The 26,571-nt window shown below is 39.8% G+C and overlaps 1 protein-coding gene across 2 annotated transcripts in view; it reads left to right on the forward strand.

The window, feature by feature from the left end:
• Window positions 1–26,571, forward strand: part of LOC104152945 (synaptic vesicle glycoprotein 2C) — a 182,045-nt gene that overhangs the window by 65,092 nt on the left and 90,382 nt on the right. Inside the window, exon 1 of one of the 2 annotated variants that reach the window (XM_068927674.1) lies at window positions 5,965–6,383. The exons of the other annotated variant lie outside the window; for it this stretch is intronic. The gene's annotated coding sequence lies outside the window, so the exon portion shown is untranslated. Of the gene's footprint in view, window positions 1–5,964; window positions 6,384–26,571 lie in introns of those variants that run through there. 2 annotated transcript variants of the gene reach the window in all.

Below are 26,571 nucleotides of genomic sequence, written 5' to 3' on the forward strand. Positions count from 1 at the left end.
AGGTGCAAGTAAGTATCCATTAAAATATGAGTTCGTTTTACAACCTGCAGATACTTTTGCAGGTGCTACTCAGTAAAATGAAAAGGTGTTACAATTTTTCTTTTAATTGGAACCTGCCATAGTCTATGTGCCATGTTACAGCTGAAGAAACACCTTTAAAACTGGCTTGCACCAGTCAGTCGTTTCACAGGAGGAATAATTTTTGGTTTTGGTTTTGGTTTTTAAAGGCAAATATGTTTAAGAAACAAAACTCTGAAGGTATTCAATATGACATACTGACTTAATGTAACATACTAACAAGGTAGTTTTTGCTATTGCGGGTCCTATCATTGTGCACATATAACAGATTGTTTTCCCAGTAAACATTGACTCATATTTGTCAACTTTTAAATTCATCTACCATTTTATCACCCAATAACTCAAAATTGTGAGATCTTCTGCACGTTTTGCTGTCACCTTTCACTTTTATGGCTTCGAATAACTCACCCTTCTCTGGATTAAGTTTGTATTTGAGTCCTTTGGTCAGTAATTTTTCTTCCGAACATCTGCCTGTGGTCCCCAGTAAAAAGGACAGTTGCTTGCTCTTGTCTGTAGAGCCCCTATACACTGTTACCCTGTGATGGCCGTAGATATATACCAGTATAGCTGGTGTCTGTGGTCTAGCACTATGAAAGCCTATAAAAATAATTCTCTCCAAATGACAGATGGCAGCACCAAAAATCACTTGAACAAGAGTAGTCAAACACAGAAACAGTATGATACTTGAAAGAGAAGGAGATTTCTAATTACATGCTTAATATGATTCAGAACTCATCTCAGATTCAAGGTACCAGTATAGAGACACAAACACACAAACACACACACACACACACACGTATATATATTTGGATATCTATAAATCAGTTAGTAAAAGATTGTTTCAATTAAGCTGCCGTTGCCATCAAAAAAAAAAAAAAAAAAGGATTTATCATGTGGCAAATTTAGGACTTGATCCAGCAAAGATTTACAGCACTGAGTGGGACACAGTGGGGTATTCCAGGGACTTCAACTGAATATAGAGTTGAGTTAAGATTACGCAGTAGTCCTTGTGGAAATAAGGTCTAACTCTTATTATATTAGAAGCAGAGAGCTATGGGTTACCGTTCTAATTATGAGATCAGTGCTGCATGCAGTACAATCGTATAATTCTTCTTGTTTAAAGATACAACATCTTAAATAAACACTACAGGCAAAGAAAAGAAAAGGAAGCAGAAGCTTGAGGAAATGATCTGCTCAAGGTGAGCATAGCAGGTCAGAAAACCCTGAACTAGGGGTCTTCTTTGGCCTAGGGGATGTGTGTTTAATGTTCCTTATTGTCCAGGAAGACACTCATTCTTGTCACCAGATTTTGAAATTTGGACATCAGTGAGACAAAAACAAAATGCTATGTTAGGAAGGAGAAATAGCCTTAGTTGCATATCTGTACCCTGACCAAGACAATTCAGGTATTAATAGCCCTCTTGGTAGAGTACTTAGTCAGCTGATAATGTTGCTCCTACTTACATCCTGTGAAGATTTACTTAGTAACTCTTCATCTTTAATTTTAGAGCAGGTAGAGGACCTCTTGATCAATGGCAGCCTTCACCTAAGATTTTGCTGCTGTTGTTTTATGAGGCCACAGGAAAACAGAGATTGGCATATATTAGGTATATGATTCAGTACTATATAGGTTGATTTTAAAAGTTATTTTCATTTGGCAGCTAAGTATCTGATTTTTACCTTTCACTGCAGAATTCTTTCTATTTGTCTAGTATTTCCAAGTGAGTGAGGCAAAATATTATTATACACATTCTTTAGGGTCAAATCCAGACAAGATCTCATAAATAACTGAAGAAAACTTTATAGAGTAAGCTTTATGAATCTGCATTATGAAACCAAACTATTGAGGAAACACCGTGCATGTTTAATACAGCAGACTAGTAATGGAGCTGTCTTTAATCACGCTCCAATTCCTACTCCTATGGGGTTTTTTTTCAGAAGTTGTGCTTCATTTTCGCTCCTGATTTCATTCAAATCCTAGGCCAAAAAGACAAGTTTTATTTTTATAGCACATGCTGAGCTTTGCATAGTAAAGCAGCTTGAGTATGTTTTTGTAAAGTTCTACTTTTCTCTAATAGCTCCTGTCTGTTTGGACTGCAACTGAGTTAGGAAAAAATCTGAGGTAAATGACATTTTTTTAGATTTTTTTGTTTACTTCTTTTTTTATCTTAGTCAAATTGCAGGGGTTTTTCTGTTTATGTCACCTGAAACTATAGTGAATTCCTTTTGTACTTTTAGGTGGAGTTTTCCTGCTGTTACTTTTAAAAAATAAAGTGATATCCAAACATCTCATTCGGGACTGGGTCCCACTGTATTAGGTCACCGTACATGCATGTAGTCTCAAATGTTTATACACATGCTTAAAATATACTACTGAGGGTATATTCTGCCCTGCACACAATAAAATACTAGAATGCTTCAATATCTGAAGTGACCTGTTTAGCACAAGAACTCGGAAGTCCTTGTGGACTAAATGGTCCCTTGTTTAAGACTACCTCTAAGCATTTCTGTGCAGATGGACACTTTAGGTGGGATTTCTACTGATTTCCCATAAGCAGTCCTATTTAAATCAATGAAAGTACTTGCAGGATTGAATCCATGATAGTTGTAGGCCATGCCCAAAGGAACACAGAGCGCAGTGTGAAAGACCTTGCTTCTGTTGCTGGTGAAAGACCTATTTTTAGTCATGCTTCAGTAGCCAGATGTAACTGTATTTGTATACTGGGAAGGAAATAGTGGAGAAGCAAAGCTAATGTCTGATTACTTGGACAAACATTCAAGGTGCAAGTTAAAAGAAAAAAAAAAACCAAAACAATGCTACAGTAGTCTACCACAGAAGTTTGTCTTACACTTTTAAAACTCGTATGGAATGTGTAAATTGGAAGGGTTAAAAGGTCTGCGTTTTTCGCTCCCTTTACAAATGCCAGAGAATCTAATGTTTGTTGTTTTTCAATCCACCTAGAAACAATGCCTCTGTTTTGTCCTGTTGTAGTGGGATGCAATGCATGCCGGTCATATTCCAGCATCATCTGATGCAGCATCCTGTCTCCAGTAGCTGCTAGCAAAATACTGTTATCGGGTCTGTGATAGCTGTAAATGAATCTGTCCAGACGGGTCATGTAGTCTTTTCAGAAAACTGATAGAATATCAGAAGTCGTGAGTTTAATTGAATGTATATGTGAATAAAAGTTATATACGATATGAAAGAGTACTCTTGACAGCAAACTTCAGGAAGGTCTAAGCCTTCTGACCCGGGAACAAGGAAGACAGAGGTAGTCTCAGTAAAACTCAAGAAGCATTATTTCCATCAGAATTGCCTGTATGCAGGCAATGCCCCTCTGAACGTGTTTCGTGGTGGTAGGAATGAGACCTGCTTCCTGTCAACTTGTAATGGGGACACTGGGGGGAAGACAAATGCTCCCCATGCGTGGAAAATATAGCAAGAGAAGCTAAGTAGTTTCACTTAAATGATACCTCACGCTCCCACAGCAGTGATGCCTCCCACGCTCCCACCCTTTCTGGGCTGGCACAATCAATCCTACACTCATGCTGCAATTTCGTGACTGGCTTAACTCAGTCTAACTGAGATAGTCACTGATCTGACTGAAAACTCACCAGGCTTTAGCATCCTTTTCTTTGGGTACCAAGCTTATTTTTCAGTCAGATCTGCTCACCAGCCCAACTTACCGTGAAGCCACACAAACAATAAAGGCTGAGAAAGTGGTGGAGCATACAGACAGGTGTAAGAACTGTTCTTTTCGTTTTCGTTTTCATTTTCATTTTCACTTTCCATAGTAAAACTAAAGTCTTACTTTAGTTTAATCTGGTTGTGAAACTGCATACTTAGTATTCCAAATAAACCCATATCCTTACTTTTTTAGTAATCTTTTTTGTGTATTACAATATATTTCACTTTTGGAGGATTAAAGCTATACACACAGACTGACTAGTCTAACTTTTTAAAATTCAACATAATTAAATTACAATCTAATAAGGGCAGGTGTAGGTTTACTGAGGGGTCCTAGTGGCTGTAGCTCCCCCTGTCCCCCCCATTAACACTTCCAGATGCATTGCACGTATGCCATACCACACCATCCGCCGATACACAACCTTTTACCTCTCCTTTGCCTGTCCAGTTAGATCAGGACTGCATCCACTCTTGTGGAGGTATGCACACACAATGCTATCGCATTGCTTACTTACTGCTCTGCCTTGGTCTTCTTTCTGCCAAGAGATTCTGGTTTTGTAGATAAAATTCTTCTATTTATCCATATTGTGTCTATATGTCTGTTTTCTAGGAGATGCCTATAAATCTGTTGTATGGACTTCTCTTCCTCTAATGTGGTAGATGAGGAAGAAGGTGGCTGCTGTAGCGGCCGTTTATCAGTGGAGGCTGTCTGTCCTTTGTGATTTGATTACAGTGATTTATTTTCCTTAGTATTTTAGTCCTTCATATTCAAAACCTAAATGAATGGGGGTTTTTTCAGTTGCTGTATTTGCTCAAGAACTTACAAGGAGCATGTCTGCTGTCTTAATCAACTTATTTCAATAAAATATGTTTTATAAAATATGCTTTATGATGCACTTTGCATAGAGAAAGGTTCCTATGGTAATTAGTCAACAGTAAATGGATGGGAAAAATATTTTACTGTAGTTCTTGTTTATATGGCACAAATAGACTTTTCGTTTGTTGCCATAGGAAAATTTTGGAATCTTTGGGTTTTTTTACTGTATATTGCACATGGCAAGTTTAGTTTATTAACAATGAAATGCCATTTTCTAACACCAAGAGCAATTTTCTAGGAATGCTGAAACTGAAAGAGAATAGTAATAGAATAATAATAGGGTTTTTTTTTCATTTTTCTGTTTGCTTTTTGCACTTGACAGTACTCTATGCATAGTTCTTTCACCATTTCGCTTGACTAGCCAATCACTAAGTCAGTCTCCTTTGCTGTTTGAGTCTCTTACTCAGCAACAGAGAGGAAAAAGAGCATTTCAAAATGTAGGAAAACAGCATGTAAACTCACAAGTGTTGGCAAGAAGACTCAAAGACAGATGAGCTATCAGAAGTTACTCTGCAGAAGCCACACACTAGGCATGTTCAGAGCACAGGGAAGTGGGGATGGTGTCTGCCTGTTACCCTCACTTCCTACTGCAGGTGTGACCTGTAGTTTAACACGTTTTGGAGAGGTAAACCCAAAGCCCGTGTCTGTTAATGGAACTGGTGGAGTATTTGGTCATTTTGAAATGTAGTTTTAATATAGAATCTTGTCTGCTCTTTTCCCTTTCTCTCTTGTCTTCATTTTGGTGATACTGCTCTGCTAGTGCAGTTGGATGTAAATGTAAATAGACATAAAGGAGGAATTCGCTTCTGTTTTTTTGTTCCACAATGTCTATTAGTGTCCAGTGCAACAAAGTTATGATATCACTTAGGGTCCTTAAATGCCATTACATTAAAAATATTGGTAATAATAGTAATAAACGTAGCTTCTTATTGCTCATAGAACATAGGTTTAAAAAAGACTTATCTAGTCTATCCATTTGTCCTAAGACCTCGAAACGTGTATTTTTCCTGACTTTTTCTTAAAAGCCTTCAGTAATGGTGATTTCCCCATCTCCCTAGGCAATCTGTTCTAATGCTTCATTATTCTCACAGGAAGTTTTGCACTCAGGAGATGAAATCTCGCTTGCTGGAATCCCTACAGCAGCTTCACTTGTTCTCGCCCTAATCTTAACTTGCGTCTTGCCTCTCGTGAGGCACTGGCTTCGGAAATAAGGTGTGTGTGCGGGGGGTATTTTTATTTTGCCTTCTCTCAGGAAAACGGAGCTTGCTTTTGCAGAGGTTTTGCAGCCTTGCCAGCGAGCTGCTTTACGTGCCTGCCTCTCGCCCCGGCGCTGGCTGCTGCCGGTGGCGGGATCGCCCTCCCCGCACTCCCACGCCGTCAATTATTGATCGCGGCTGCCGGCTGCCGGCTGCCTGCCTGCCTGCCTGCCTGCCTGCCTGCCTGCCTGCCTGCCTGCCGCGCTGGGCCGCCTCGCCTCGCCTCTGCCGCGCTTGCTCCCCAGCACTGCAGCAGAGGCAGAGAGCGCTGCGACGCGAAGCCCACACAGCCACTTTATCCCGCCCCTCCTCAGGACTGTCACGCTTGGCGACTCCTCCCGGAGGATCCTCGCTCCCTCCCGCAGCATCGCGCCGAGGCAGGAGGCAGGAGGCAGCCGGGAGCGGAGGGGAGCCGGGAACGCCCCGCAGCCCGGCGGCCGCGCTCTGCCCGCGCTGGCTCCGCCGCACCGGCCTGGCCCCGCCGGTAAGTGATGCTCCGCGGAGTTAGGTGCTGCTGGCGGCCGCTGTTGCTCCCGGGCAACTTTTCGTTTTTCGCATGCCTGCGGCAGAGAAGGACTTCAACTTTTTCACAGGACTTATCAGGGGTTTTGCTTGCCGAGGGGAGCTCTCTTGGGGCAGGTCGAGCATTAAAGGGAGTGCGGGGCATCTTTGTGGGGAGCAGGAGCAGTCTTTGCCCAGCTGCTGCTTGCTCACCTCAGCCCTCTCCAGAGCTCGCTTACTCTTTTGCACAGGGACCAGGTTGTACAGATTTGAGGTGGCGTGAGTGTCTAATCTCTGCTTTTGAAGCTGACTAACGTTTTAAGGCTAGCACAACTTTTGCACACTAGGGGAGCAAAAAACAAGGGTGTTTAGGTCCACAGTGGCTCCAGATGCATGAAGAACAGAAGCTTGCAAATGTCCCAGTGTTAAGGATGGTAAAGAAAATCAAAGATGCAGGAAGGATGTAAAGATTCCAGCTCCGTAGGGAACTGGCACTTTATTAGATGTGTTTAGAAGAGAACAGGCAGTGTTTCAGACTATGCAACAGAAAAGAAAAAAAGGAATTGGAGTGCTTTTGAAAACTGTGTTCCTTTTCTCACTATAGGTTGCCTCCAAGGATCATGACTCACATTGACTACGTTGGGAGAATAGTTTAGCATTTACTACCCATAAGGGGGAGGAGGGGGGGACTCCCTTCCCTACAGTTTCAACAAAGGAGTTTTCCGAAACACGCTAAGTTATTGCTTTCTTGGTGCTTTGGGGGTTTTAGATCCTAAGGACCTTCCATGCTGTATGTGGGGAGGGAAGCATGGAGAAAGACTGATTTCTTGGACATATCCCTTAGAGAAATCGCATTGGGGAAAATTATAGTCCAGGAGGTCCTGAGGTTAGGAAAAGCCTAGAGGGTGGTGAGGTTTTCTGAGGCGATCCTCTCCTAATTTAATGAGGACTGCAGGGCAGAGGAATCTGAGAGATGCAAAGAGACAAGAGGAGCTGGTCTGGCAGTCCTGAGTGGAGGCAGGACACCCCAGGAACATCAAGGCTGGATGACGTGGGGGTAATTGATGAGCCTTGGGTGCCTAAACCTGCAAAGCCCTGTGAGTGTGAGTGGGGGGCGAGGGTGGGAGCTGAGTCATGCTGGCTGGGGTGGCCACAGCACATCTGTGCAGAAGGGGGAGGGGGGTGAGCAGAGAAGGAACAGATGGGGAAGGCGAATATAAAGGTAGGCGGGGAGGAGGGAGATCATCTCATCGAAAGATGCTGAGATCATCCAGAGGCTCCTCAGTGATTGATAATATCCTGCTCTCCTTCCCGTAAAGGGTTAGGAGGCTGATGAGTATCTGTGATGGTATTGGGGGGGGGGGGATTGCAGAGGTTAGTACCACACAAGGGAAACCTGCCCAGACAAATACAATTGATACTGCTGGTACTTGGGCTGCATTGCACTGCAGTGCAGGGAGCTCACATCAACTTCTGCCTTAGGAGGGAGAGAGAGATGCTGAATTTTTCTGTAGAGGTGCACAAACTATGCCGAAGATTTTTGCTTTCTGGGGGAACTGCAGATAGAACTGGAAATAGAACTATAAAGAGGTTTTGGAAGCAACTTCCTGGTGAATTTACAATTAACCGCAAAGGACTTTAAGAAAAAAAAGAGTTCTCCAATTAGAATCATTGTAAATAGCATACTTTTGTCTGAAGTGTTCATCCTTTGAGTTCTTTATAGGAAAGAACTCTGTTTTACTATGTTGTGTGTCCTCCTGAATTATTGAAGTTTTACATTGAATTTTCTTTTCTTAGATTGAGGTCCTTGTAGGAATGAAAACTACCATTTAGTTGTGGTGTCCAGTATTAATCATTTTCCCTGTAATTAAGTATGTATTCCCCATTTTCACAGAGAACAAGGCACTGTGGTAAATTGGAGTCCCCGTTCCTTTCCTCTCAACAAGCTGTTTTCTGCTATTTTACTGGACAATAGCATGCATTAGATCTTACCGTTTGGGGGCTTATTTTGTTGTTTTTATCCGTTTCTGTAACGCATGAGGACAGGCAGCATTTCTTTTCTGTATCCCAAGAAATGCAAAAATTCTGTAAAAGGTAGTCACAATACATTCCGATTGGAATTCTATATATATTGGGAGGAAAGCTTTCTGTAGGTCAAGTGTTGACAAGAAGACAGTTTGCCATTTAACATTATTGACATACATGGTGCCTCCAAGCACCTCTAAATGATACTTGAAGAAAAAAAAAAGAAACAATGATTTAATATCTGTGTTTCTGAAGCTGCATTCCTTACTGCTAATTTAATAAAGATGACTCTGAATATCAGTGATAGACATAGACATAGACTTTCCCTAATGGAAACTTGATGTAAAATCACATGCCGTTGCTTTCTGAAAACACAGATCTGTGTCTGATCAAGTGAGGTCGAGCCAGATGTTTTCTGATTATATATTTGTGAAATCTAATTCATTTTTAATAATGGTAAAATGAAAGAGTTTTTTTTTCTCAATGCTGAGCAACATGCAAGAAAAGATGTTTGCAACAAAGGAAGATCACATGAAGCACTCAGTTATATTTTCAAAATGTAATATGACTGCAGGTGACAACATGAGATGTATAACTGAGATTATGTACCTCATTGTATAAGCTTACATAAGTTGCTTGCAGTAATGGCTGTTTTCAAATGAATTGTTAAAATGACGTGTTCCAAAGCACAGAGTGCAAACACTTATTCACAATGGCCCTCATCCTCCCATTCAGCTCAGTGGGTATTTCATTATAGATTTCAGTGGGAACCAGAACAAATACGGCTGTAACATTATAAAATATTTTTGGTATGAAAATAGTATTAATGTTGATATTTCATATTTTCAGTTGCATAAAAGTTGTTTTATCCTCACAGGCAGATCGCTTGGGCTGTATGTTACCGAGAATCTTTGCAACCCATATGCGTCACAGGATACATATCAATGCTTGTTTGAACAAAAGCTTATAAATTAGGTTAAATGTGTTTGCAAACCTATGATAGGGAACCCCCAGCTGCTGCCACCGCCTTCGTATTATGTAGTGCATAATATTTTCATCTTAGAACAGATCGGAGTCCGTTCTAAAATTATCCGGAGCACTGAATTTAGAGCTTGTTTCCTTTTAAGTGTTTGTAAGCAGTTAAAGGAAAGAATTAATTGGGCGTGTGCTCAGAGTATTGATGGTAATAACATCTGTTAGAAAACAGATATTTAATTTTTTCTTTTAAATTATAAAACTGTTTCAGTTACTAGAAAACATATCGCTTTTAGCTTAAAACGATGTTACAAAACATGGTGGGCCTTTTTTGCATAGAACACTGGTTGATAGCTATAGAAAATAGTCTTACAGGCTTTTAATTTATCTGTGATTTTGTGTATCTCTGCTTGGTTCTTTTAGAGACATTCTAGACGTGTAAAGTAACTATTCTCCTGTAAATATAATGTTGCCAGTCTGTGACATGTCAGTCAGGCTTGGTCTCAAAATGACCATTTTAATGAGGTAAATACATGTGCATTAAATACAATGAAGTGAAGACTTCTCTACCACGACTGTGATTGAAACTGTTGTCCCCTTATTAAAAAACCAATCAGAGGAGCTACAGTGGAGACAAGTATGTCCTTCTTTCCCTCTCTGGGGCTGGAACTCTCCGTCACTTCCCCACCCAGAGGGGCTAATAAAAGTTTAAACGCTGCAGACATGCCCATCACGTTGCTTAAGGTGTAAGGCGTACTGTTTAAGATGCAATGTTCTTTCATTTTTAAGACTGAAATCTTACCTATATTTGTCTACATTTCTGCTGACCAGCTACTGACAGGAAAGATATGACACACAACAGGCCCCCGACTTAAGAGATGAGATGGGCATTCCATCAAAATATTTCTAATTGAACTAGAAATGTATGATAATGAAAGCATGAGTAACACCTAATACTTAATGTAGCTGTTTCAGCACACGTAGCATAAAGCTTTATATTGATCATAGACCCAGGAAGAATATGGTGTTGCTGCAATTTCACGTTTCCTTGCCAGCTGCAAAATTTTTTAAGATAAAGCAGCCTCCCTGTAGGCGGTCCTCTCCTTCTCAACGGATTATTTTTATGGTCAGGGCACTGTGGGTCTGATTATGTGCTTTGTTCTAGGATGGTAGCCTGCACCTCGGAAGGATATGCAGATTTCTGACTGAAAAAATGACTTACGATGAATGCAGTTGGTAGCAGTGTTAAACCATCCTGTAGGCTTTTTTTCCCTTTGATGCTAGTACAAGTTGTGCATTGGGAAGAGCTCTAGGGAATACGGCATGGAAATTGGTTGTTTAGAAATACAGGCAACCATGGAATTGAGAGGTAACTTTGCTCCTGGAGTTTGATAGGGCCTTTGGGTCTTTAATGGGCATCATTTTTATGGCATGTTAAGCTGGAGGATAAACTTTGCGTTTTGTAAGAGTAATAGTACTAATCCCAAGAAAGTAGTTTGGCAGACTAGATTCCACACAAACCCCTCCCTGCTTCCATGCTGCTTTTTCCTTTACCTGACTGTGGTAGTTTCTGCCCTTTTTCTGGGAACCCCAGCCATTGCTGCAGCCTCACAAATGAAGTGGTCCTTTGAGCTGCTCCAAAGGCAGAGAAATGAGACGTTCCTCAGAGCTGCACTTCCAGCTGGAAGTCACTGCTCTCTGACGTGTAGGTTGTTGTATTTTAAATCTATGTGGATTCTTGAAATCCTTCCTCTTGGGTAGCTGATGGTGTATCTCAGGTCCTTGCTGTTTGGGGGGGGAAGGAGAGAAAGAGAGAGAGAAGATGCATATTTATCTTCATTTAAAAGTAACACACTAGAAAATTCCATCACAAAACGGATCCAAGCACCACCAACAATAAAGATAAGATCAAGCATATGTTTTTCCATTTCCTGATTATGTTGAAAGCTCTCTGCAGGCCATTTGTGATATCTTCCTTGTACAGATACAAAGGCACCAGATACTATTTGGCATTTTCCTTTTTAACTCTCAGGCCAACAGAAGTAAACTGCTTTGTACAGGTTATGAAGGATCCGGTAGGGATACTCTGTTTGAGAGGATTTATAGATTTGAGAATGACTGGGGTGCTTCTTCATAAGTCGTGCTAGGCTGGTGCTGAAAGGAAAGGTAAGCTGTTACTGTGACCCCCTCTAATTCTAGAAAATGCATATTCTTTATTTTACAAAGCAGAGTTCTCCTTGTTTTAACTAAGCTGCATTTGACCTATTTTAAATCCACAAGTGGAAAAAAGGGAGTTCTAAATGCAGTAGGTGAATATACACGATGTTAACATCTCACCTGTCTCGGCTCCTACTTTTCCTATCAGTGTACAGCTATGCAGTTAATGGTGTCTTTTGCTTTTGGACATTGTTCTTCTTGGTGTCTAGACATCCCCTTTTGTGAACGGGACTCACCATCTCTCCTTATGCGTCCTGGTGAACAGACTGCCAATTCACACCAGAGTCACTTACCTTTATAACATTCTGCTTCAGTGTGCCGGCAGCACCTTATTTTCAAACAACTCAACTGTTATTTCCTCTCAGTTTTCATAAACAAATCGAGCTCTGACAATAGGTAGAATATCAAAGGAAAACGCACGTAAATGATGTCAGACTTGTAACCAGCACTCTCATTATTGTGTTTGGAAATCGTGTAAGGGTGATCTGTTCAGAAAAGAATAGCAGTATTAAGGCATGTAGGAGTCCTTGCTATGCAGATGGCATCTGTTTTTCTTTCCATTGGTATGCCTTCTCTTCACTGACTGCAGTATACTGTAAACATAATGAAGATGTTTAAAATAGCTGGTTTCTGTTGCCAAATAGTACAGCAGTGTGATGCTCCGAACGAACCACAAACATGCTTGAGATTATGCACAGTTAGGACCGTGATGCTGCAGCTAGATTGCCTTCCATCCAAAGCCAACTAGTTTAAAACTTGCAAGAGGGTTTCTACACAATACTGCTGCAATGCAAAAGGATTATGGAATAATTTAGCTTTAAAGTGACTCCTAGAGGTTATTTCATCCAGCCACCTTCTGAAAGCAAAGCTGACTTTAAAGTGAGGTCAGGCTGCTGAGAGCCTTGTCCAACTGAACTGTGGGATCCCTGAGCTCCTCTGTGTAACCATTCCAGTGCTTCGCCACCCTCATCGTGAATACTTTCTTCCGTATATCTAGTTGGAACTTTGTTTGCTGCAGCTTGTGTTTGTTTACCGTTTTTCTTTTCCCCTTTAGCTCTGAGAAGATCTTGACTGTCTTCTCTGCAATCGCTCGTTAGGCAATGGAAGACAGTGATTAGATTCCCCCTTAAGCCCTCTCCTCTGGAGGCTGGGCGAACCCAGCTCCCTCGGCCTCTCCGTGTAGAGTATGTGTCTGAGCCCTCTAACCACCTTCATGGTCCTCTCTTTCTAGTGTGTCACTATCTTATGTTGTGGTGGTGATGAGAGGGTCAAAACTGGATATCCTAGTCTAGATGTGGCTTCACAAGCAGAGAGGAATAATTATTGCTGGCAACATTCTTGCTAATGCAACACAGTATGTGGTTATCCTTCATCACCACAGGATGAAATCTAACTTAAAATGGGGCCCGTTTTGTTATAATACTGGCGTTGGAATAGGAGCCCTGATTTTTCTCAAAAAAATGTTTCCCATTATGTCTCAGACAGATGTTACTGTGCATAATTTTTGGAGTGTGATAATCCATGAAAAATATTTTGAGATATGTAATACTGAGTGCATATAAACAGCATGGAGATAAGTGTACCACCGCACTATCAAGTATTATGTATAGGCTCAAGTGCCAGTTAACAAAGATGTTCTCCACAGGTGGCTGCATCTCAATTGTGGGAGGAGGGAAACCACATTATATTATTATAAATCTACATACATACATATATTCACTAGCTTAGGTTCCAGTATACCCCACTGTAATTCAAATGCAGCGAATGGAATTACATTCTGCGTGAATTGGGCCCAGAATCTGTCAGTCTAGAGATTTTGCTGGATAAAAAGGGGGGTATAAGCCAAAGATCTTTTCTCCCTAATGATTATTTTCTGTTTGACTTTATATAATATCTTAATTATTTTGTTTAAAAGATAAACATTTCACCAGAAAATGTATACCCTCCTAAGATTCCTTGTATCTGGATATCTAATATGTGAATTTAAAGTAGAATGGTTAGGCATGGCAGATATTGTCACGTTAATTAGCAAGGGAAAACTAAGGTGGATGTGTTTCTCGGTACCATAAATAAATAAATTACACTGTATTCTTTTTTTGGGTGTATACCTATTTTATAAAATCCTATGTATATTAAGGTTATAGAGGGTAACCTTCAGCTTTAAAGAAAAACAAACTATTATTTTTTATATACTTTTTATCCTCTTGTGGTTGCTTATTGCATCTAAAAAGGCTAAAGTTGAATATTGCTAAAGAAAAAATGAACTTTTACAGGAATTAAAAGCCTTTTTCCCCATTGATTTTATTCATTGCATACCATTTCACATATAGCTAGTTTCACAGATTTCCCTACATTTTTGGTCACTTAGAAAGGTTCAGCATCCACACAAAACTGAAGTAAAAATAGGAGAGAGGAGGACATAAAAAACCAAAGCTGCATATGTTACGATAATAATGCCACAAAAACTAGTAGGACAATTTTGAGAGCAGAGTTATATCTGCAGTCTCTTCCAAATAGTTTTAAAATAGAATAATGTTCTAGTCTAATGTTCTGGCATCCCTTTAGTTCCGTTTAGCATCATGGTCTCATTCAGTATCATTAGAATTTATGCAGTGTTGCTCCTATCAATTGCATGATTTGATTAGTACAAGTAAAACTCAGAATGAAACTTCTCCTTATAGCATAGTCTCTAGAAGGAGTGAATAGTCCACTACCCTGTAGTATTCCAGTTATTTTTTAAATGTTACTATACGCAATACAGTGTCAAGGAGGAATGTTGTTTGATTTTATACATGTATATATGTCCTTTCAGTATAACAGCAGAAGAGTACCAACCCAAATCACTCTCTGACTTGAAGAATACGCATCTCCTGCAAGTGTACAACATTCTGATTGCTAAATGAGTTGAGGTCACTACATTTGCATATATCAAGGGGCTAACCCCTGAGCTACCGGGAATAGCTAGTGTGCTTTATTTCATTTATAATATATTTTTAAGTGCTCTAAACTATCAAAAGAGACTCCCTAAGTTTCAAATGTTCCATAGGGCTTTCCAAGTTGGGTGGAAACTGGATAATAAGAAGGATGTCAACTGGATAAAGAGAATTCTTATTAAAGATCTTTATTTGGTGCTATGTGGAACAGAGCAAAACATGCTCCTACCTTAAGGACCTTCATAAACAAAATCAACAAAGTATAAACATCTCATATGATATTTCCTGGAATTACAGCTTGTGTCTTCACTGCCTGCCCATGCCCAGGTGGAACTGGAGAAAGTATCTCTCCAAGGTGTGTCACTGCACATTACTAATCTATAAGCAAAGCTAACACTTTGGTACTGGGCACCTTCCCTTTACAAGGAAGTTATATCCGGAGTAGTACTTTATTTGGAGTAACTTCCTTTGTAGAGCTATAAAGAGGCTCCCTGAAATTCTCTTTCAGTTTAAGCTTGCCCAGTGTTTTAAGAGATGCACTTTTTTCCCCTAGCAAAACAACATTTTGACTTTGATTCCAAAACTGGAACAACTATAAAAATGAAGCATTAAATAGGAAAATACTGAGAATTTCTCTGAGACATCTTTTAACTGAAGTAGCTAAGGATCAGCTCAACAATAACCCATATCAGGGTAGCTTCTTCTGTAGTGTATCAAAGCCATTCTTTGTCTTATCAGTTTAGAAAATACTAGTGTGCTCAACAGCTTTGATTCCTCAATATATGTGAGAATTCAGGAAATTGCGCTTAAATCCCTTGTCAGGGATTGAAATTCACAAAAGGTTTTGAATAATGTTTATTTCTCATATTTGGCTCTTCTTTGCTAGGAAAAAACGCTAAATTGCCAGCTCTGTGACGCTCCCATTCCCACATAGCATGACAAGCTTTCCATGACTTCATAATAACTTGTAAATGATGAGAGGTATCATCTATACAGTACTTTGATCATACTACCTTTTTGAGATGCAGTAAGGATTTTTGTAGAGATCATACATCACATCTTATTAATACAGATAACCAACATGGCACTTGCTGTAGTTTCTATTCCACCTTCACTCCTCCCCTATTCTAAAGTGAATATTGCCCATAGAAATCATCAAAGTTGGTGTTCTAAGGGACGTGTATTGTTTTGGTAGGGGTAGGAAGAAAAAGTTTACTAAGTGTTCTAGGTTTTCCTAGTGCTTGGTCAATGTGCAGTCTTTCAGAACAGAAGAATTGCAGGGTCTAGTTTTAGGCCCACCCAATAAAGATAAACATTGACAAACTGCCAGTCTTGCAGGCGGCTGGGGCACCGGAGGAGCAAGGAAAGGCTGAGAGTTTGCTCAGCTGGGAAGCAAAGGCTAAGGGAAGGGGGAGGGGCGTCTGATTGAGGGATGTCTTCCATCATCTAATGAGTGATTATAAAGAAGATGGAGTCAGGCAAGGGAATGGCAATTCCAGCTAGGAATAAATTCTTCACTATTGAGGGTGATGAAAAACTAGGACAGGTGTGAGAAACTGTGGCATACGCATCTTTGGAGATATTCAGAATTTACCTGGACATGACCGTGAGCATCCTTCTCTCATTTTGAAGCTAGCCTGGATTTCAGCAGGAGGCTGGAGCACAAGACTCCTGGAAGTCCTTCACACCTAAGTTATTCTGTGATTCTACTTATATGAGGGATTAGTGGCATAAAGAGTCTATATTACTGAAAGTTAATACATCATGGAATTCCGTCTTGTCTTCCTGTAAGCCCTTTACTCATGTTAGAATAGTATGTGGTCAGAATCAGGGTCCCTTTTTGCTACTGCTTACAAACTCAGAAGATGTAGCACTAGGTGTGAAGAACATACAATCGGAGAGAGCTTGATTACTCACAGCAAAATACTCTGTTCTGTTAAACTGTAGACCGCAAAATGTCTCTTATTTGGTTAGAAATTCTTGTATTGGCACAGGCTAAGAAGCCAAATCAAGATAATTCCCTTGATCAGGAAATAGGTTTCATTGATGGTGGAGATCATTCGTTCGCTTCTTAAAGGGTTGTATAAAGATGTTCTATATACATATACACACACATATATATGTATGTATGTGTATATATATGCACCTTTATATATAAAGGTTTACATAAAGGGCCAAATTGTAGAATTGCTGAATCATTTCATTCTCTATTTATTTATGGAGATGCAGTAGGTCATCGTGTCAGCTCATACCTGGACACATAAATTGACTTTCAGACAGCTTTTCTCTTCCTAGGGAACTATGCTTTGGAGTACATCAAGAGAATTTGAGTCAAAGTTACTGCAATTATAGTTAAATCCAGTTAGGGATTAGCTAAGGCTAAAATCATAAAATCTTTAGAATCAGAAAACTTGAAGACTGTAGATTTTTTTAACCAGTGTAAGCTACTTCATGCTAGTACTTGCTCATAAGATACAAAGTTTACCTTTAGCATCCAAGTTCACACTTCACAGACATTGTTAATTCTTTTATTTTCTTGGAATGACAAGGATTTTCGTGTGTTGGGCTGGTGAGCCAAGGGATCTTGTTTCTCACTTGTATAGGCACAAGAGTTCTAGCATTTTTTCCTTGAGATTTTCTCATATGGTTTATCTTAAAAATAATGCAATCAGATGCATTATTTCATTTTTACTAATATTCATTTTACTAGAAAATGGCCAATATTGTACAGAAGAGGGAGCTTGTGAGAATGCAAAATGCAGAAATTTCGTTCCTAAAGAGCATCTAGTGAAGGTTGTTCCCCTCCGCTGTCCTCCCCCCAGGCTGGCTGACTTGCTGGAGGGCATGCATGGTCTTTTCTACTCTGTGTACTTGAGTGTCTATTCCACGGGAGGCTAGAAGGATAGATTTGTGATCTTACAAATATTGTATGTATATAATCCAAGGGTTGTTTGTATGATTACTCGAGGGCATACATTTTTTCAGAGTAAGACCACTTATTTCATGAAGTAGAAATCTTATGGCAAATGGGTTATTCCGATTTAATTTTATGGGATGTATGTGTATAACTTTCTGATGTCAAATTAAAATATGTCCTGTAAACTATCGTTCTTAAAAAAAAAAAAAAAAGTAGCTTTTAAAATTATTTTTGTAACTACAATGTGCTGCAGTGTCACTTATATCACAGTGTAATTCCCTGCCAGGAGAGACAGGTAGGAAACAGAACTGAATTACCGATTGGAACTTTTTCAGTTAAATGTTGATCATTCTATACTAAATATGTAAAGTGCTTCGGGGTACATTTTATTTAGAGTTACTGGGTAGAAGTGCATTTGTTCTCGGTTTGAGGAAAATTATCATTTATTGTACTTCTCATACATAAAATAGATGGAAGCCATTGTTTATGTTTGTATTTCAATGTCTACAAGTAACAAGAGTCAGATACAGGCCCCAAGACGTGACCTTCCTCCATTCCCGTGACCGGTAAGACTAGTGTCTGTGAGCAGAAGTATTCTGTAATGGTTGAACTTAAGCTAGCAACTTTCTTTAAGGTATTGCATTTGTTAAAATATTAAATTCAATTTTATTTAATATTCTAAAACAGTAGAAATAAGAATTCTGTGATGCCCTTGATCTTTAGTATTTTAATGATGTGCATTTTTAGTTAGGAAGATCTTTGGATTCAATAAAACTTTCTGAGAAAGTTTCTATCATGACTGGAATAGAAATGATGCAAGGGGAACTGTTGCTGCACTTCATAAGGGGACTGTAAACACGTAGAGGTTTTTTAAAAGATCCAATTAATTGATGTTAAAAGTACAGTTTTCCAACCTGTTACTTCTTGGTTTACCAGTTCTGTAACAGCTTAGAATGGAAGGGTTATGTACTGTGTGTGTGAATTGTCCCAGTGAAATCTGTGGATGAGGTCAGGAGAGGACGTGCACGTGCAATGGACAGAAAGGATACGTTGATTCAAGTGTCTGTGAAGTTTAGGATTGTTAAAAACTGCCTTTTCTTAACAGAAATGTCCCTTGCTGGCTGGAGCTTGCTCTAGGAACACAAGCAATGAGCACTGAGTCAGCTCTGCTATCTGCAACACTGTAATTTCTTTTCAATGCAAGCCCATGCACGTATGTTCAAGGAACTGTTCTAAGCAGTTAATCAATATGCTGTATATCCTGAGGCCACCATAATGTAACGCTTTTAGAAAGCTAATTGTAAGCTAGAACTGCGAACTAATTGGCTGATGAAGCAAGAATTTCTTTTTTAAAATTGTTTTGCTTATTGAATTTAAACATTTATGACATCAAGATTTTTCCCCCTAAAAAGGAAAATGACTTTTAGAGCTTGGCTGCTGTGTTTTATTGGAATTTAACTCATTGTTTATTTTTCCTACTTTGAATTCATAACTCCATACACACAAGAGTGAGTTGTTTCTTCTTATGGTCTCTTCAGACTTCACCAGCCACATGATAGGCAAGAGGCCTACTAGGAAAATAACGTTTCCTTCATTGGTCAGCGGGTACTGGTAATGTGCTCATCATTTTCCTGCATTGAATCAAATATATTACCTGATATGAGTCATCCAGGAGCCCTGATGTGGATGGGTAAGGAGAGGCTTAATGTTCCTTTTGAATAAGAAAAGTGATAACCTTAGGGCCAGGATAGAGAGAAAAAAAAAGGGAAATAAATATAAATACCCATTAGTAATATGAAACATGTAAAGAGTTCTGCCCAAGCACTAGAATAAATGAGAAAACATTGGAAGAGCCTGCCAAGTGTGAATAGTGGTGCTTCAATGAGCTTTGTGAGTATGTGTAATTGAGGTGCTGATAAGGGTATGGTCCACCCTATCTGTGGCCTTCAGGGGACATTGATGTGGGACTGCTTCACTGATTTATTGATAATAGCAATGTCTTTAGTTATGCAAAAAGCTGATCATCCCTGAAACACTCACTGTGGCAGATGTGAACATGGTGTGACTATGAAGGCTTTTGTATTTGAGTAACTGCTAAAGAGTTGTGATTGTTTTTGCTCAACCGCAATATCAATAAAGAGCCGGGATAGAAAATGTGGATGTCAAATAATCAAGCTGGAGAAAGAAGTTCAAAGAAAATGACTTTACAGTGCAGCTTGTCAGAATGGTACCTTATTTACACTGGCAGCGTCAGAGAGCAAGAACATTGTTACTGTAAGTCTAGCAAAGATTAAAAAAAGTTGATGAAAACCTTAAGAGTAATTCTTACCTTTTGGGGAATATATGGTTTCTAGGGAATGAGCCAGTCTGAGATTAGACTTCCAGAAATTAATAGATTCTTTTCTTTATTTTGTTGTATGTATTCTTGAGATGTGTTTTCCCTTCCTGATTGCCACACTAAATGTTCTAAATATCATTGGTGTTGCAGCTTCTGAAACATGGAGGTAACATGAAGAAGTAAATAAGCCTGCTATTCTTAGTGAGCTTTCGTAGTCCTAAGGGTAGTCTGCAGATCAGGGGCTACTTTTGCTAAGCAGCTGTTAATGCATCTCCTGAAGGTGTGTCAGGACCCTGGTGCTCCTGTAGGCCCTGACCAGCCTCACCCTCACTCAGGCACCCTCTGCCTGCTGGTCCAGGAGCCCTGTTTAAGCTCAGACTTCACTCCTTGCCTGAGCTAACTGTCAGGGAGCAGCAAGCTTGAGGCTGCTCCCCAAGGAAAGGGGAGCCCGGAGCTGAGGGTGACCACAGCACAGGCAGGGCACTGCAAGCCCTGCTGGTGGGGCACAGTCCCTGAGCCGGGTGAGTGGAGAGAGCGAGAGCAACAGATTTCCATCTGAGTGGGTGGGGGGGTCCCAGCTGAGACTAGTATGGGCACCGAAGGCCGATTGGGGTGCTCAGGGCTCTGACAGTCTGATCATTTAAAGCTCTTCGAGAGAAGGAGAGGAAAGAACTTCAGAGTGTGGAGCCGCAGTAAAATGGTCAACTTGGTGTCCGATTTTAAGAACCAGACTTAAGAATTAGGCTAAGAATAAGTGGAAACGTCAAGGATCTCAGTGGATTGAAATACTGTATAAATCCATAAACCACACAGAGTAAAAACAATTGTCACGTATCTTTGTGTTTTAGAATGAAATAAAAATGGTTTCACGTGGCAGTATTTATTTCTGAAGCATTTTAGCTCACTCATCTTGTTGTTGTGCAGGGCTAAACGTAAGAAACAGAAAACTTTTCAGATTGGCAAGCAAGCAGTTCTCAAAATAAGTTTCTGCCAGAAACTTACTGAGATAGAAAAATATTCATCAGTACTTCCATCTTAGTTTCACCGCCTATTCTGTACTTTAAATGACAGAGCATTGTATTTGTACAGTTATGCTATCCACCTCAACCCAAGGGAAGAAAGCCACACTGAGGTAGTACTCAAATTGTGTAATGCGCTTTAACATACAGATACGCTCTCTTTTAAGAGGTCTAAGATGCAGCACCTGAGAAGCTAGGGACTGTTGCTTTTTCAGTACAGTTTGTTCACCTATCCGTTATTTTAGTCTCTCTCTCTGTGTTCCTTTCTCACCCATGTTATCAAATCTACAAAAGATTTGATGAAGTTATGAAGGTTAGTGAACCATGTAGGTAAAATTTTAAATTGTAATTGTTTTAAACTGTTAACATTTTAAATTTGTGACTTAATGGGGGCCATGCACCTGCAGCCACTTGGATTTCGTATTTATTTTAAGGCTGAAAAACCATATCTTACCAGGTTAAAACCTGGAAGCCAGTGAATCAGACTTAATTGCAAACAAATTTTTACATTTAAAACTTATATTTTCCCTTGGGCAGAGGTAAGAATTTCCAAGCGTAGGAAACCACTTTTTGAATGCAGCAGATCTAGCCTTCTGTTTGGATAGCACACTGCGTAATCTTTAATATCTTAGCTATGTCTGAAGCAGAGGGATGAGTTACTGTGAACACAGGCTTTTAACACAGAATTTTCTTTTTTTATTAGCTCATACTCTAAAGCTAATTTTTAATTCTGTTTTCATCACAACAGTTTTCTGATAATGAGCTTAGTGAGAAATTTCCTAAATCTCCGTTGGAGCGTTTGGAAAAATCTTAAAGATTTTTATTTGCAATGTTCTATATTTATCTTCAAAAACAAAGTACTGGCGGAAACTGACAGTTAGGAAACTAGGAGGCAGCTTAATTTACTCAAATATAGAAAAATATATAGATCCATCTCCTACACTGCGTTGATTTACTTGAATGAATTCTCCTTTTCCATGTAGTTTTTCTTCTTGCACTTGTAGTCAGTTCCCAGAAGGGCTACTAGGATAGCGTATTAAACATTTTCGGTGACAAATTTTCTTGTTAGTTATTTGTTGACAAATATTCTTGTTAGAATATGGTTGGAGTACATGTGTCACTTCTCTTCCAGTAGTTTACAAAAGTTTTTCTACATTGTCAGTTATATATATTATTCAGAAATTTGCTGAGAGTACAAGAAATGCAGACAGTACACAGACCTTAGAATTAAATCTGAAGGTGACCTGATGCTGTCATATTTCGCTTTACATTATGAACTAAACTAGCCACATCCAGTAATGTCATCCCTTGCCTTTCATTGTAGCTTTTGCTTTGGGAATTGTATTGTTAACCCACTGCAGTTAGTCTGTTGGTTAGCTTCTTTTTGTTTTTTTGTTTCTCATACAAGTATGGTATTTTCTGTATGATTTTTAGTATATTTGACATTTGCATAGCAACTCAGCAAGTTCCAGCAAAAACAGTACATCTGCTAGAGTAGTTGCTAGAATGCAGAAAACAGTCTTTGGAAAACCCTGAAAGGAGCAGGATGAAATATAAAAGATTAGTGTACATCATCTGGAATACGCACAATATAGATTTTTCGACTCAGTAGTTTCTAAAATATCCCATTCTTTAAGAATAACACGAAAAAGCTAAGGTGAATGAGAAACCAGATTACTTTGTTGACAACAGGAAGCTAGCTGTACTTGTTGCACAACTGTTGGAGAAGATTTAAAATAAAATAATTAGCCCAGTTTTAAAATAAAATAATCTGTTCATTAAAATCCTCCTCTTTCATTTTAGATATACTTGCTGTTTTAGGTTAAATAAAAAATATATATAAATATAAAAGTTTGTAATGCTCTAGTTTTTAATGCATGTTAGAATTAAAAAAAAATGGTAAGGGAAGTTGAATGGGATGCCAAAATGCTTCAAGATGGGTCATCAACTTTAATTATTTCAGAAAAAAAATTAAGATCAAATTATATAAAAACCTTAAATTTAATTCTTATTTAATTATGCAGGGAAAAGATTAGCTATTTAAAACTCTGTTTCAAAGATATTGAAAATACATTTTGCCAAAGTACCTGTTATCTGCCTATTATCAGATTATTTTCATTATAGTGCTCAATTAATGTTCTTCCTGTCATTCTTGATAGTAGTTGACTTCTCATTTTGATGACTCTCCATATCATAGACTCTGGAAATTATTGTTACTTGTTATGTGCAAGTACACTTCTTACTGTCGGCTCCGGGGGGGGCCTCACCAGAGCTGAGTAGAGGGGACAGATCACCTCCCTTGACCTGCTGACAACACTCTGCCTAACGCAGCCCAGGATTCCCTTGGCTTTCTTGGCCACAAGGGCACATTCCTGGCTCATGGTTAACTTGTTGTCCACCAGCACTCCCAGATCCTTCTCATTAGAGCTGCCTTCCAGCAGGTCAGCCCCCAGCCTGTACTGGTACATGGGGTTATTCCTCCCCAGGTGCAGGACCCTGCACTTGCCTTTGTTGAACTTCATGAGGTTCCTCTCCGCCCACCTCTCCAGCCTGTCCAGGTCCCTCTGAATGGCAGCACAGCCTTCTGGTGTGTCAGCCACTCCCTCCCAGTTTTGTATCATCAGCAAACTTGCTGAGGGTGCACTCCGTCCCTTCATCTAGGTTATCGATGAATACATTGAACAAGACTGGACCCAGGACTGACCCCTGAGGGACACCGCTAGGCTCCAGGCCTCCAACTAGGCTCTGTGCCACTGACCACAACCCTCTGAGCTCAGCCATCCAGCCAGTTCTCAAGCCACCTCGCTGTCCACTCATCCAGCCCGCACTTCCTGAGCTTGCCTATGAGGATGTGATGGGAGACAGGGTCAAAAGCCTTGCTGAAGTCCAGGTAGACAACATCCACTGCTCTGCCCTCATCTACCCAGCCAGTCATTCCAGCATAGAAGGCTATCAGGTTGGTCAAGCATGATTTCACCTGGGTGAATCTGTGCTGACTACTCCTGGTCACCTTCTTGTCCTCCACATGCTTAGTGATGGCCTCCAGGCTGAGCTGTTCCATCACCTTTCCAGGGCTGGAGGTGAGGCTGACTGGCCTGTATTTCCCTGGATAAAGAACTGTACCTGCCATTTACAGCTTTTACCTCTAGCTAGACAGCCTGCTATTTGGAGTTTGTTTCTTTGAGTTGTTTACTCTCACAGGTAGCAAGTTTACAGATCAACACAAGGAAGAAATGACCTACAATGAAAAATACAATGTGGGAAACTACCAAATATTTGTTTTAGTGCCTGTTTTGGTACACGCCCTGTGACTCTGGGCAAGGGACGCAACTTTTCTGTGTTTCAGTTGCCACTATTTCAAAGTGGTAAAGTGAAAATTATTTAATAGCATGCCTGTGGTTAATTAGTTTGTCTAAGATACTTGTCTAAAAGCAAGTTCCTGTGTTTTGTAGCGTTTATACTCTAAAAGATTTATGACATATTGCCTTCATACCCTAAATCATTCTCAACAGCAAATGTATAGAGGCTATATGCCATCTAACTTTGCTTTCTGAAGAAGAGATGAAATAGCAGGCAAGTTCACGGAACTGAATTTTTTGTATTTCAAAATCTTCAGACATTACAGACCTTTTGGACTAGAGCAAAAGCAAAAATATGCTGCCAGGCAAAGGCGTTTGACAGGGATGTGACAAATACCTGATCTGTGTTTAATTTCTATTCATCTCACATCTTTAGCAAATGCTTTTCCCAGACCAAACTGGTGTGAAGCCAGGAAACTTTTCCCTTGCTAATATCAGCAATGGCTGTTCAATGCAGTTTAGCCAGCCTTTTAGGCTGTATGACCTGCTGGTTAGTATATGCCACCAGTCCTGCGGAGTCCACTGAAGTTCTCCTTAACCTCTTTCACAGTCCGGATTCTGAAGACTTCTCACAGTTATTCTGTGAAAAATATATTTCTGTACTGTCAAGTTCTGCTCTTGTAATTTAATTTTCTTTTACAAGAAACAGATCTTGTATAATAAAAGTATAATAAGAGACTATTGAAGTTTCTTAGGTCTGTATTAGAATGATAGAATAATTTAGTTTGGAAAGGACCTTGGGAGGTTATCTAATCTAACCCTGGGCTCAAAACCACACTAGCTCCAGACTTAGATCAGGTCACTCTGGAGAGCTGAATTTTGAGTATCCCCAAGGATGCGAATCTCACAGCATCTCTGTGCAGCAGTTGCAGTGCTTCACCATCCTTGTCATGATGAATTTCTTCCTTATATCTAGTTGGAATTTCCCATGCTGTAATTTGTGACTGTTTCCTCTTTTTCTTCTGCTTTGCACCTCTGAGAAGAGCTTGACTTCATCTTCTCTGTAATCTCTCATAAGGTGATGGAAGACAGTGATTAGATTCCCACTTAAGCCTTCTCCAGAGGCTGGGTGAACCCAGCTCCCTCTGCTTCTCCAGGTACATCATTTGTCCCAGCCCTCTAACCATCTTCGTGATCCTCTCACCAGTTTGTCATTGTCTTTTTTTTATATTGTGGTGACGGTGAGAGGGTCGAAATTGGACATACTAATCTAGATGTGGCCTCACAAGTAGGGGGGGAAAGCCACTTCCCTCAGCCTGCTGGCAACACACTTGCTAACACACAGGCAACACACAGCCTGCAGCCCATCTGCCATGGGGGAAAGGGCACTCTGCATGCGCCTGTCAGCCTGGTGCTCACCAGGACCCAGGTCTGTTTCTGCAGACATGCTGCAATATATTAAATGTAACCTGTGTGTGTATTGATTTCATTCAGGGAATACATTCCCATCTGAAGCTTGCATTTTTGTGTCATTAGCTTAATGAGATATAGAAATAATAAACCTCTATTTTAATATGGTCATTGGAGAGTTCATTGTTTGCCCTACCTAACAGCAGCATTTCCTTCATTGCACTACTGAGATAACAAACTGCATACTAACTGATCTATGCCACCAAGCGGAATTGCCACCTAATTTTTTTTTTTTCCTCCTTGCTAGTTTAGTCAAATTGGTGAATGCTCAGTCTCCCACAACTGAGGCAGTCTCTCACAAGCAAAGCTTAGTATGTAATTCTTATTTTTATTTTTTTTGAAAGAAAAATAATTTTAAGGATGCTGGATGAATACTAACGAGGAAAGGCTTTCAGACACAAAACTACCTGAAGTTTATCACCTTTTTTGTCCAGCAGAGACAGTGCAAGCATCTTTCACTCTAGGAGGAGAAGGTTAACATGAGTACTTAGGGTTCTGAGAGCTAGCATCAGTCTGATCTTGAGCTTGTGAAACAGAGGAATAAAACTGAAGTTTTAAGTTCAACTGTTGCTGTGCTGGAAATGTAGCAAAATGAAATATTTAAGGAAGGAGAACTATGAAATTAGAAGGCGGATTTTATTTTCCAAGGCTTTATAGCCTATTGCAAACGATCAAAAGTAACAGATGTTAAAGGTAAAAAAGAAAGAATATGCTTTGAGTAATGGAATGACAAAATGCCTGGAAGGCAGTGGATTAAAAAAACAGAGTGTTAAAGTATCTCTTAACATTACAGCCAAGAAACTGCTGCTTTCCTATCAGGGTTTATTAGCTACAACAGCTGATTCCCCACAAGGAGGACAGTATAAACCAGCAGCAGAGAATGAGAGAGTTGGCAGATGTATTAGTTCAGAATTGAGAACAGTTTTGGGACTCAGTTCTGTAGGCACAGTGATGAGGTGCCCCTGCAGAAAAAGCGTA

Source organism: Struthio camelus, chromosome Z (assembly GCF_040807025.1).
Source record: "Struthio camelus isolate bStrCam1 chromosome Z, bStrCam1.hap1, whole genome shotgun sequence".
Lineage (NCBI taxonomy): Eukaryota > Metazoa > Chordata > Aves > Struthioniformes > Struthionidae > Struthio > Struthio camelus.